A 12,722-nucleotide genomic window follows, 5' to 3' on the forward strand; every position below is an offset into this window, starting at 1 on the left:
TTCTTCAATGTACTTTGAAAGGGGGAAAAACCACCACTGTATGTCCTCCTAAGCAAATGAGAAATTCTAATTGTACTGAGAGGTTTGCCAGTCTAGATACTTTAATTCAACAGATTAAAAACCTATTATGTTTCCACAGCATAAAGGGATATTAATTGTGCTATTATTAAAGAATGTCTTCTGGTTTGACTGTGCTTAATGCCTTTGCAGGAATAAATGTAATGCAGTAATATTTACAACAAAATTAAAGGTTGCTGGACAGCAAATGTCATGTTCCAGCATTATACAACACAAAAAAGGTTTCTGTTTATAGATTTCATTATCAACCGGATTTATGCTCAGAATGCCTAATCTGTCCTTTTTATGGGAAACCCCACATTGACCTTCATTATCTGGAGGTGGATTTAAACTGTGTACAATGCTGCTGTTTAATCAGCTTTATTTTACCTTCTCTGAAAGCAGTCCAGGGGCTTAGTGAGCCCCTGTTAAAAATAAAATTTAACCAAACCAAATGTCCTACAAATTTCTGTTCTGTTCTTACAAGTCTGGCCAGAGTGCCAGAGCTCGGTTAATAAAATATGCAATACCTAGACTGTCTTTGAACAAATACAAATCAGAAATGGTTCAAACATGGTGCGAAAAAAAGTCTTAAAGATACCCTTTGTGTTTCAAATATTTTCATCAGAAAACTTTTAGTAGGAATGCAATAAAATAGGTGAGATCAGTATCATGCATTCCCTTTATCAAAATGACTTTTATGTGGCTGCTTTTGCACAGTAATTGTTATTACACATATTGACATGCTGAGAAAAATACAAGGGGTATTTTTTAAGTAAGGTCCGTTTTGTTGTAGACACTAGTAGTTCGCACGCATACCGCAACGAGCGCATGTGTCGTGTACCGGCATGCCTCGGGAACAACTGTGCTCAGTTTCCGCTCTGTAGCTAACCTGTACGGTTCTGTTCTGGGCTTTAAAAATGTTTAAAACTATCAACTCACCCACCGCATGTGAGATTCGCTCAGTGATACGGTTTTTGTCAGCAAAGAAACTGCCTGCTGTAGAAATTCATAACAGTATCACCATACACTTCACAAATTTGTTGATGAATTTCTGCAGCAGGCAGGTTCCTTGCTGACAAAAACCGTATCACTGAGCGAACCTCACATGCGGAGGGTGAGTTGATAGTCTTAAACATTTTTAAAGCACAGAACAGAACCGTACAGGTTAGCTACAGTGAGGAAACTAAGCACAGTTGTTCCCGAGGCATCCCGGTACATGATGCACGTGCTCGTTGCGGTATGCGCACAAACTACTAGTGTCTACAATAAAATGGACCTTACTTAAAAAATACCCCTTGTATATTATGGGACCTGAGCATCCATGGATTTTGGTATCCACAGGAGGTCCTAAAACTAAGCCAAAGCAGATACTAATGGCCCACAGTAATTCTAAGCATACATCTTTTGCACTAGGTTTCTGATGGTAGATCTTAGAAATCCAATACAAACATAAATAGATTGCCCAATCTCGATGTTTGTCTCATTATTCAAATGTATGCATTGAAATTTATGCTAGAGAGAAGATACATTTTTGTTAAAACTGTGATTTAATGCCAGAACCCCAATGCTTACCTTCTATGGGCATACGTAACTTATGAAAAGTTTGACCATGGGAGGATGATTATGTCATTTGGTTTTCATAGTTTTTGCTGAATGCTATATTTTTTTTAAAAAAAAAATATTCATGAACCTATATATCAAATTTTGTGCAGCAGTATTATGCCTCAAATAATGAGTGAGGGTTGCTACTTCGTGTTTTCACACTTCCACAGCAAGGAGGTAGATCATGGATTTTTCACTGGACATATTTATACCCAATGAATGTGGGTAGTACAGGCAGGTGATAATTTTCTCATCTGCTGTTTAATAATGACGGAAAGGTACACTTTTTTTCATTAAATAATTTGAGGTATTAAAAAAGTGAATCTGGGGGAAGTGAAACTGCCAGTCCCCTTTCATTCCAAGACATGGTATGCTTTGTTTTTTGGGGGCACTCCATGAAAAGTCAGTATAGTAGTTTTGTTTGGATATACTGTGGTGGGCATGCTAATTAATAGATAATCCATTCAAACTGTCTGAAAAATGTGGTCCAATAACTCTAATCTATATATATAAATTTGTTAGGGGCATCCAACGAGGAAACAAAACTCAAAAACCCCCCAACGAAACTTAACCAAAATTCCCATGCCCATAACACAACCCACAAGGTACAAACATATCTACTCAAAATGAAAAACAACACAACAACACACTCACAAAACAGCAAAACAACAAAACTCAAAAATCCCCCAACGAAACTTAACCAAAATTCCCATGCCCATAACACAACCCACAAGGTACAAACATATCTACTCAAAATGAAAAACAACACAACAACACACTCACAAAACGGCAAAACAACAAAACTCAAAAATCCCCCAACGAAACTTAACCAAACTTCTCATGCGCATAACACAACCCACAAGGTACAAACATATCTACTCAAAATGAAAAACAACACAACAACACACTCACAAAACGGCAAAACAACAAAACTCAAAAATCCCCCAACAAAACTTAACCAAAATTCCCATGCCCATAACACAACCCACAAGGTACAAACATATCTACTCAAAATGAAAAACAACGCAACAACACACTCACAAAACGGCAAAAGGATAAAACTCTAAAAAAACCAACGAAACTTAACCAAAATTCCCATGCTCATAACACAACCCACAAGGTACAAACATATTACTCAAAATGAAAAACAACACAACAACACACTCAAAACGGCAAAAAAACAAAACTCAAAAAAACCCCAACGAAACTTAACCAAAATTCCCATGCCCATAACACAACCCACAAGGTACAAACGTATCTACTCAAAATGAAAAACAACACAACAACACACTCACAAAATGGCAAAACAACTGAGCATGCGCATTGGCGCCCAGCCGCAATTTCCCTGGCACGCGCACATGCCCTTCCGGCCAACGTTCCCTCTGCGGAAACCATGCCCACTCCAAGCCCCGCCGCGCCGCTTCCCGCACACACACACACCCCTGCCGCACATACACACACAACCCCACACTCCATCACTCCCCCCGCCGCCGCACATACACACGCAACCCCACTCCCCCCGCCGCCGCACACACACACGCAACCCCATACTCCATCACTTCCCCCGCTGTCGCACGCACACACGCAACCCCACTCCCCCCGCCGCCACACACACACACACAACCCCACGCTCCATCACTCCCCCCGCCGCCGCACGCACACACACAACCCCACTCCTCCCGCCGCCACACACACACACACAACCCCACGCTCCATCACTCCCCCCTGCCGCCGCACACACACACGCAACCCCACGCTCCATCACTCCCCCACCCCAATCTTACCTCCTTTTACTTCACGCCACCTCCAAACCCCACCCCGCCCCTTCCCGCCCTGTCAAAATCTAGGAAAGACAGGAAGGAAGGAAAGAAGGAAGAAAGAGAAAGGGAGGTAAAGAAAAAGGGGGAAGGAAGGAAAGTTAGAGAAAGAAGGAAGAAGAAAAGGAAAGAAAAGGAAAGATGGAAGGAAAGAAAAGCGAGACAGCAGAAAATAAAGAAAAAGGGGGAAGGAAGGAAAGAGATAGAGAAAGAAGAGGAGAAGGAAAGATGGGAGGGAAGGAAGGAAGGAAGGAGGGAAAGAAGGAGAGAAAGAGGGAAGATTGGCCACAGCAACACGTGGCGGGTAAAGGTTGTTATTTCTATTATTATTATTATTATTATTATTATTATTATTATTATTATTATTATGCTATTGTTCCTATGAGACCCTGGAGGAATGGGAGAGGTGTCAGGTCCCAGAGGCAATGCATTGCATTATTGTTATTGTTATGATGGTGGTAAAATAAAAGGAAATCAAAAGTGAAAGAAGGAAGCAAACAGGGAGGGAAGAAAGGCAAAGGAAGAAAGGGGGAGGGAATGAAGGAAAGAGAGAAGGATGAAACCAAGTAGTGAAAGAAAGAAAGAGGTAGAGAAGGAAGAAAGGAGAGAAAGGGGGAGGAAAAGGGGGAAGGAATAGGTAGGTACCTCTCTTTCATAACAGTCCAGATATCTACCTCAACTTTGATAAGTTTTACTATAGGCCACAGCAACGCGTGGCAGGGCACAGCTAGTGTTTTATATAAAATCCTTGCTTAAATCTCCTCCCAAAACAAAACATGAAAGAACAAAACAAAAGCAGGGCACAGCTAGTGTTTTATATAAAATCCTTGCTTAAATCTCCTCCCAAAACAAAACATGAAAGAACTATGGGGACGGGAACTGAACAAGAAAAATCAAAATCAAATGAGGATTAGAAAACAGCTGTATTTCACTAAACGGATGCATAAATAACTTTTCCTGCAATACAGTGACATTCCAGCACTGCTTTTGCAGCTTATTTATTTTCTTCACTAGAGGTCAGAGTTGTGCTGATAGATTCATAGTAACCCAGTCAAACTAACTTATGTTAATTAATCACATCCTGGCATGGAGACAGAAAGTCAAAAGGAACAGTTTAGAAATAGACTAAAAAATACTGTAATTACTTAACATATTTGGTGGAGTGGGAAGCTTAGATACTAAGCGTCTTCTGTAACATAGCTTTCTCATAGGGCAGTGCCATAAGTGGTAGATATGAAGAACCCAAAAGGAAGCCCATTGTATTATAATTTATTTACATCTACCTATGAAACTCATGGCACCACATGATGCACAGACACCCTATAACCCTGGATACTATTTCAGCACCATTCTTTCCTTCATTGGTGTGTAGTATGAGAAGCTGTAATCAGCACATGAGAGCAACTCATGGTACAGCCTCTCCTCATACCAGTTTTTATAAGAGTGGCAGAATGTCTATTATAGGATAAAACGGTAAAACAGTAGCATGTTATTCTCATGTTGCTGCAGTTAAAGGAATGCTTTAAGAATTCAATCTTTGGGACATCCAGGACAAGCCATCCTGATCCACATGAAAGAACTGGTTGGAATGTAGTTATTGACCAGCTCTTGCAACTCCTAAATTGATTGAAAAGGTTTGAAATTATATTTTCAAATTGATCTTATAGATGTGTATTTATATGAGGGGTATTTTTAAAGTAAGGTCCGTTTTGTTGTAGACACTAGTAGTTTGTGCGCATACCGCAACGAGCGCATGCCTCGGGAACAACTGTGCTCAGTTTCCACTCTGTAGCTAACCTGTACGGTTCTGTTCTGTGCTTTAAAAATGTTTAAGACTATCAACTCACCCGCCGCATGTGAGGTTCGCTCAGTGATACGGTTTTTGTCAGCAAGGAACCTGCCTGCTGCAGAAATCCATCGACAGATTTGTGAAGTGTACGGTGATACTGTTATGAGTGAAAGCAAAGTGCGTAAGTGGGTACGACAATTCAAAGATGGCCGTGACAACGTCCATGATGAAGACCACTCCAGTTGCCCTTCTTTGATTACAGTGAACTCTTGGTTATCGGAGCAGGCGGCAAGTTTTTATGAAGAGGGTATTTTAAAATTGGTTCAGAGGTATGATAAGTGTTTGAACAAACCTGGCAACTATGTTGAAAAATAGAGTGAAGTATGTACTTTCTGAAAATAAATTTACTTTTTTGAAATAAACTTTTATTGTGTACTTACGTTCAAATGGACCTTACTTAAAAAATGCCCCTCATATTTCCAATGCACATGGAGCTATTTTAATGGGTTCCCATCCATACAGAGGTTAGGTGTCCCAGCAAACCTAAATCCTACAAGGTAGTGGAGGGTGAATGCTATGCCTGCAGATCTGTCCCCAAGGTGAAAAAAATGGGGGGAAAACTTTTCTTAGCTTTGAAGAAAATTACTTTTTTTCTCCCTGGACTTTTTAGGGCCAAGAGAGGAATTTCCCCAAAAGTCAAATTGAATGGGAAATGACTTATGATGATTTTCTCTTGCTAGAAGAAAGCATTTCCAGGTGTCTGAAACATGGGAAACAATAGCTCAGGTGTCTGAAACATGGGAGGTGGGGATACTGCTTTTGCAATTTTATGCACATCTTTTAAAGAAGCATATTTAGAATAGTATATTTTGAAAGAAAATGAAAATTAACATATAGTTCTATCTATCTATCTATATGAAAATTTATATGGAAACAAGACAAATAGATTTAGAGATAAACAAAACACATGCTAAATAACGCTAACTGGAAGGGGTTCACTTCTATCAGGGAATCCCATATTATCACAACAGTTAGGGAAACTGCCATCAATATAAAATATGAAGCTAGTTATGGATAATCACAAGGGAAATATATATGTTTCACTGAAGGTCTGTTAATCAAGTAGGAAAGGTTGAAGTACAGCACTGTCAGAAATGGGACTCTAAGGTTTAGGCAACCTGTGTGGCCCCCACAGGTTGCCACCAGTGAATACAGGGACAGAAAACTAGCCCTGTATCTAGTGTTGTTTCCTTCTCTTGCTGCAGCACTGATTTACCAATCATGAAATAACCCATGTTATCAACCTAGTAGTGGAAGCTTTGACCTTCTCACAAATATCACTTGTGGTTCATTCCTATGCCATTCCACCAACTCTATGGAGCTCTATTGAGTGTGTCAATTGTGTCATCTCTATATTCCACAGCTCAATTGGAACATCAACAGAGACCAGTATCACCTTCCGTTCATGTCCCAGCATTATTTTGAATTTTAACTTAACATTTGGCCTTCCCACTGTTTTTAATTATGTGTTGTTTTATTGATAATGTTGTTTATCTTATTGTCTATGTGTTTTTAATTGCTTGTATTGTTGTTATTATTGCTTGTATTGTTGTGTTTGGGCTCGGCCTCATGTAAGCTGCACCGAGTCCCTTGGGGAGATGGTAGTGGGGTACAAATAAAGTATTATTATTATTATTATTATTATTATTATTATTATTATTATTACACTTGTCATTAACTGTTGGACAATCCTGCAGAGCAGGGTGAGCTATTTTAATGGGTTCCCATCCATACAGAGGTTAAGTGTCCCAGCAAACCTAAATCCTACAAGGTAGTGATCTACCTAGGAGAACAGAGTTCTTTCAAACTCCCTACCCACAGATCAGCCTCATTCTTACCAGCAAAAACCAGATTAGGGTATTAATTTAGATTGCCATGGTTGCCATGTAATCCTGAGCTGGTTGTGAGGACGGTGTCTCAGCATAGATGTTAAAATCTCCAAAAGCAATAATTTAAGATTGCAGGAAAGACCATTCTCCCTAAACACTAGGAAGAACTTCCTAATGGTAAGAGCTGTTTGACAGTGGAATATAATTCCTAGGAGTGTGGTGGAGTCTGGAGGCTTCTAACCAAAGGCTGGATGGCCATCTGTCAGGGGTGTTTTGGTTGTGTGTTCCAGTATGGCAGGAAATTGAACTGGATGGCCCTTGTGGTCTCTTCCAGCTCTATGATTTTAAGGGAAATCAGCATCTTCTCTAAAACCACTACTAGCAGCTCAGGCAGGAAGATAATTGTCCTGCAGGGTGCATGAAATATCAACAGAATCCCAGGCCTGCATAGAATCATGTTGGAAACCCATTCAGTGCATTGTTACCAGATATACACTCAAACTCCAGAGATACCTCAACAGGGTACCTCAACAGGGTACCTCCTCCAGGCTCATCAGATCTTGCTTATCAGATCAGGGACAAACTGACACCACCTTCCTCACTCAGTCAGGCTTGTGCTTGGATTTCTCTCTGAAATATCTGAATGCTTCTGTAATACACAAAGAAGTGGCATGTAGATGCGCATTGGAGATAGAGGAGATGGTGCTATATGGGAAATGTGGAGATTAGGGGGTCTGAATGGATATTTATGTTATCCACTGTACATTGTGGCTTCCACAAAACCAGATATCACAATATTTGTCTTGGAAACTTTTTGGGAGAGATTGATGCATTATATTAGGGACAAGCCCAGGCAACTTATGCTTCACATCATCAGCTTCATGTGTTTTGTAATTATTAATACGTTGCTGCTATGTAACATTATTGCCTGTTTTACATTTAATTTAGTATTCTTAATAAAATATAAATTTTGTTGCAGTCTTAAGATAATTTCAGAGGAAAGTTCTTCTACAAATAAACTTTGGGGAAAACTGATAGCAAAAAACATACATTTTTGTGTTACAGGAGCAGTGTTCTTATGAGAGTAAACTGTGAGATAGGAAAATATATCTTATCTCTTCTTTAAAAACACTCAAATCAAATAGCCACTGGGAAGATTAGAGTGATATGAAAGAGTGAATTTTGAAAAGATGTGAAGGTCAACATTTTTACATAGCTTTCTGAAGATTCTGTGAACCTCCATTCTCTTACCTAGAGCAAAGTGGTATTTCTGTCACTTCTCTCTTCCACAAATACACAGGACAGCTCCTGGGTACATTCTTTTCAGCCTGAAAGAAGAATAGCAATTTGATGAAACTTTAGCAGAATATGAGGCTTACATTATAATGACAAATACTGATATTCTGAGTTGCTGGAAAGATTGTGATGTCTTCAAATAAAATTACTAGGTATTTTCTGGAATTAACCATACTTAATGTGTTGGATCTAGTCAAGCTTAGAAAACAGTAGATGGCTTTGGCTGCTCTTGCTGACCCACTGAAATCAATGTGGCATTTGTTAGCCATGACTAAATTATTTTAAATACTCATGTACAAGTCCAGATACATTAGTTAAAAAATCAACTCCTCAAATCAGGATTGACTTCATCAGGGGCCAGTGCAAGAACTGTACCTTGTCTCTTATAAAAAAAATCCCCCTTTCTGAAAAGAGTTTAATGCAAGAGTTTAATATGTCCTGTGAAACCTAAAAAATGCACCAACTACTTCTATTTTTTTTCCTCCACCGAGTCATTCTTCCCTTTTTTAATGCCTGGGGAAATGACAGTAGATAGGAATGGCTGCACCCTTACCAATACAAAAATTCTGGGTTGTTGTAGGTTTTGTCGGGCTATATGGCCATGGTCTAGAGGCTTTTTCTCCTGACGTTTCGCCCGCATCTATGGCAAGCATCCTCAGAGGTAGTGAGGTCTGTTGGAAGTAGAAAAATGGGTTTATATATCTGTGGAATGACCAGGGTGAGACAAAGGACTCTTGTCTGCTGGAGCTAGGTGTGAATGTTTCAACTGGTATACGGTAGACTCCTGCAGAGGTGAGATGATCCCTCCTGTCCTTTGCTGAACGTAGCATTTGTTGGATTTTCTTGGTGGGTCTGTAGGTGGTTTGTATGTTGTGTTTCCTCATCAGCTTCCCTATGCGGTCAGTAGTTCCCTTGATGTATGGCAAGAACACTTTTCCTCTGGGTGGATCTTCATCTCTACTCTTGTGACTTGTTCTTGGTCTTGCAGCTCTTCTGATGTCTGAGGTAGACTCTGAGTCTGAGTGAAAGAGGGTCTACCCTAGCAAACTTTTTGTATCATTACCCCAATACCCCCATGCATATGGGATATATTGAGCATGGTGATCAGATCATGATATGAATAAACATAACAGTTTAAATCATGTACCAGTAAGGCATTTTCACAGACAACCATGAGAATTTCGGGGGGGGGGTGGGGGGGGGGGGCTGAAGCCCGGCTACATGCCTGTGAGCAGGTAAAGCATTTTGGGGTTAAAGCCATTAATGACTTTTATCTTTAGCTGGGTGAAACATCCTGAAAAATCTCCAATCTCATCGTTCCATGTATATATAGTGGCATCACATCTTTAAAAAACTTATTCAGACAACTGTATCAAGTTTGTAATACAAAACTGAATTTTTCTTGTGTTTCACATAAACATTACTAAATGCATTAATCAAAAAGAAGTTTTTTCTTATGGCTTAGTCATATGAAAATGTACACTGTGCAGAAAAGGTTCTTTCCTGTCCCCAAAGAGCACAGAATTTTGCACAGAATGAGTTCCAAAATGCAAATTGTCATTGAAAACTCTCTAGTTATCGTAGACATCATTGGATTGGGAAGAAAATTGTTAAAATTACATATTGCTTCCTTTGAAAATGAATTTAGAGAGGAAATACTCCATTGTCCATCCGACTGAGTACAGAGGCACTTGATCATAGATAATTGGCTTGTAGCCTAAGAGGCAGTCAAGTGTGCCTTCTCTGAATAACAAATGTTTGATGTCAAAAGGTTTGGAATAGCTCATTTCCCAAGGTTCACAAAATGTCAGACTTTCAATAAATATATATTTAATACAAAGTATGGCACTCATACCTGCCAAATACAGATCAGAGTCTTGATTCACAGAAGACATGACCTTTTCAAATGGAAGTAAGAGGGATATGTCATGAAAAATGTAACAGGTTGTCCACACCTGATCTATATGGTTTTGTTGTCATAAACAAGCATTCCCATTTCATAACTAAACATTCCTGCAACTGGTCATGGCTTTGAGAGCAGTGTAGAAACCTTTGTCATACATATATTGAATGGCTGAAGATGTCCTCCATGCATTGTGGCTGTAGTTTACATTTTCACAGAAAACTGTTTATAGTAATGCTAATACAGAATCCTGTCCCCAAATAGATTAGATCAATGGGAACATGGTGAGTCAACATGTCTCTAAGACCTATTGAATAAATGGGTTCATTCAAAGTAGACTAATTGGATTTAGGCCAAAGGAATGCACAGTAAAAGGGTGCTAATTCATATTTAGGGACTCAGGGCGGCTTACAACCGGCACAATTCGATGCCAACAATCCAGCAGATAAAATACATAACAGCAATAACCACAATAGTTAAAACATTCAATTAATACAATAACAACTAAAAGCCAATCTAGTGGCCAACGTTCACAGAGCTCTAAAATCCGTAATTCCATTCAGCATTACCAGATTCTGGTCGTCATTACCTTGTCAGTCTGCCAGATTACCCAAAGGCCTGGTCCCATATCCATGTTTTCAGCTTCCTTCTGAAGGAGAGGAGGGATGTTGATGACCTAATTTCCCCGGGGAGTGAATTCCACAGGCGAGGGGCCACTACTGAGAAGGCCCTGTCCCTCGTCCCTACCAGCCTCACTTGTGATAGAGGTGGGGCCGAGAGCAGGGCCTCCCCAGAAGATCTTAAACTCCGAGGTGGGACATAGAAGGAGATACTTTTGGACAGATTGCAATCCTGTATCAGTTGATAGTTAATTAAACACTTAGCTAAGTAACTCTTCCTACCCTGACTTCCCAAAACTTGATGAAAATTTCATTCAACTATGCTCAGTTCAGTATGGACTTTCTTCTTGCTATGTAGCTGATGGTTGTTGGTGGGGGGGAAAAGTGGTGATCATAGTAATAGTATCCAAATTCTGGTTAAGTACTAGGCCTGGGTGGTTTCGTTTCGTTAATTCGTAATTCGTTAATAATTCGTTAATTTTTCCAATTACAAAACGATAACGAACCATTCTGGAGCAATCATTAAAAAAAACGAATTTTCAAAAACGTTTTGTAAATGCTTCGTATTTCGTTATTGTATTCGTTTCGTTATTGTTCTGAGGTCGTTTCGTTATTATTTCCGCATGTCTGGGCCAGTTTTATGGTTTAATTAGTGAAAAAAAATTATAATATCACACCAACAGTCAAGAACAGAGGGAGAGGGAAGCTTCAGAAGTTTTTGGAGGTTTTTTAGCGTATTTCGCGGTCGCGTCCGCCATTAACGAATCGATTCGTTATTGTTTGGAAATCGATTCGTTAATTTTTTACCATTTACGAAATTTCGTAAATATCGAACTTTTTAAAAGGAAAATTTTGTAATTATTTTAAATATCGAAACAAAAAAAAACCCCCAAATACAAATCGATTTTAGAAACAAATTTTTGCGTTGTTACCCAGGCCTATTAAGTACTACTTGACAAGTATGAATATAAAACAGTTACAAAATGAATAGGAAACACAATTGCTACTTAGTCACAATATTGATACTCTTGCCACAATTGTAACTTACTCCCCAACCTACTTTGCTGGGCATCAGCTACATTAAAAAGGAGGACCATTTTACTGATTATCAGACCATAGTTGAATAATCTTTCCATCAGGTTTGGAGATGATCATGCTGGGAGAAGTTACTTAATTAAATATAGATTGATACAAAATTCTTGCCAGTGTAATTTAAAAAGGATTTGCCTTGCTTAGCACAATATTTGGATAGCTACCAGTGGAATAAATACATAAAAGATAGCAACTTGTCAAATATAGCACACCTGCTAATATTTCACAGATACAGACATCAAGGATCATTCTGTGAAATCTACCACTCTGGTTTTATATTACACTTTTATGGGAATGTTGTATTACATTTTAAGGGGTATCTTGATTTAGACATAAAGAATGCATAAACTCATGATAGCTCTAATTGTATATATGATCAGGTAGCTTCAAGTCTTACACATGGAGTAGTCATTAAACATGTCCTAACATCAATCATTTAAAAGTCAGACTTTAAAAAAGTAAGTATTCCAACCTTGAACCTGCTTGGATAGACTGTGGTTTTCCCCCTTGCTTTCCTCTGAAATTGCAAAACTGTGAAATGTCCAATGTTACACAGTGAGTTTCATGGCCAATACAAACCCCAAGTTTCTGGTTGTAGTGCAATGCTCAAACTACTACACTATATTGGTTCCCGAAAATACACAGAGGCTCATA

This window comes from Anolis sagrei, chromosome 4, assembly GCF_037176765.1.
Source record: "Anolis sagrei isolate rAnoSag1 chromosome 4, rAnoSag1.mat, whole genome shotgun sequence".
NCBI lineage: Eukaryota > Metazoa > Chordata > Lepidosauria > Squamata > Dactyloidae > Anolis > Anolis sagrei.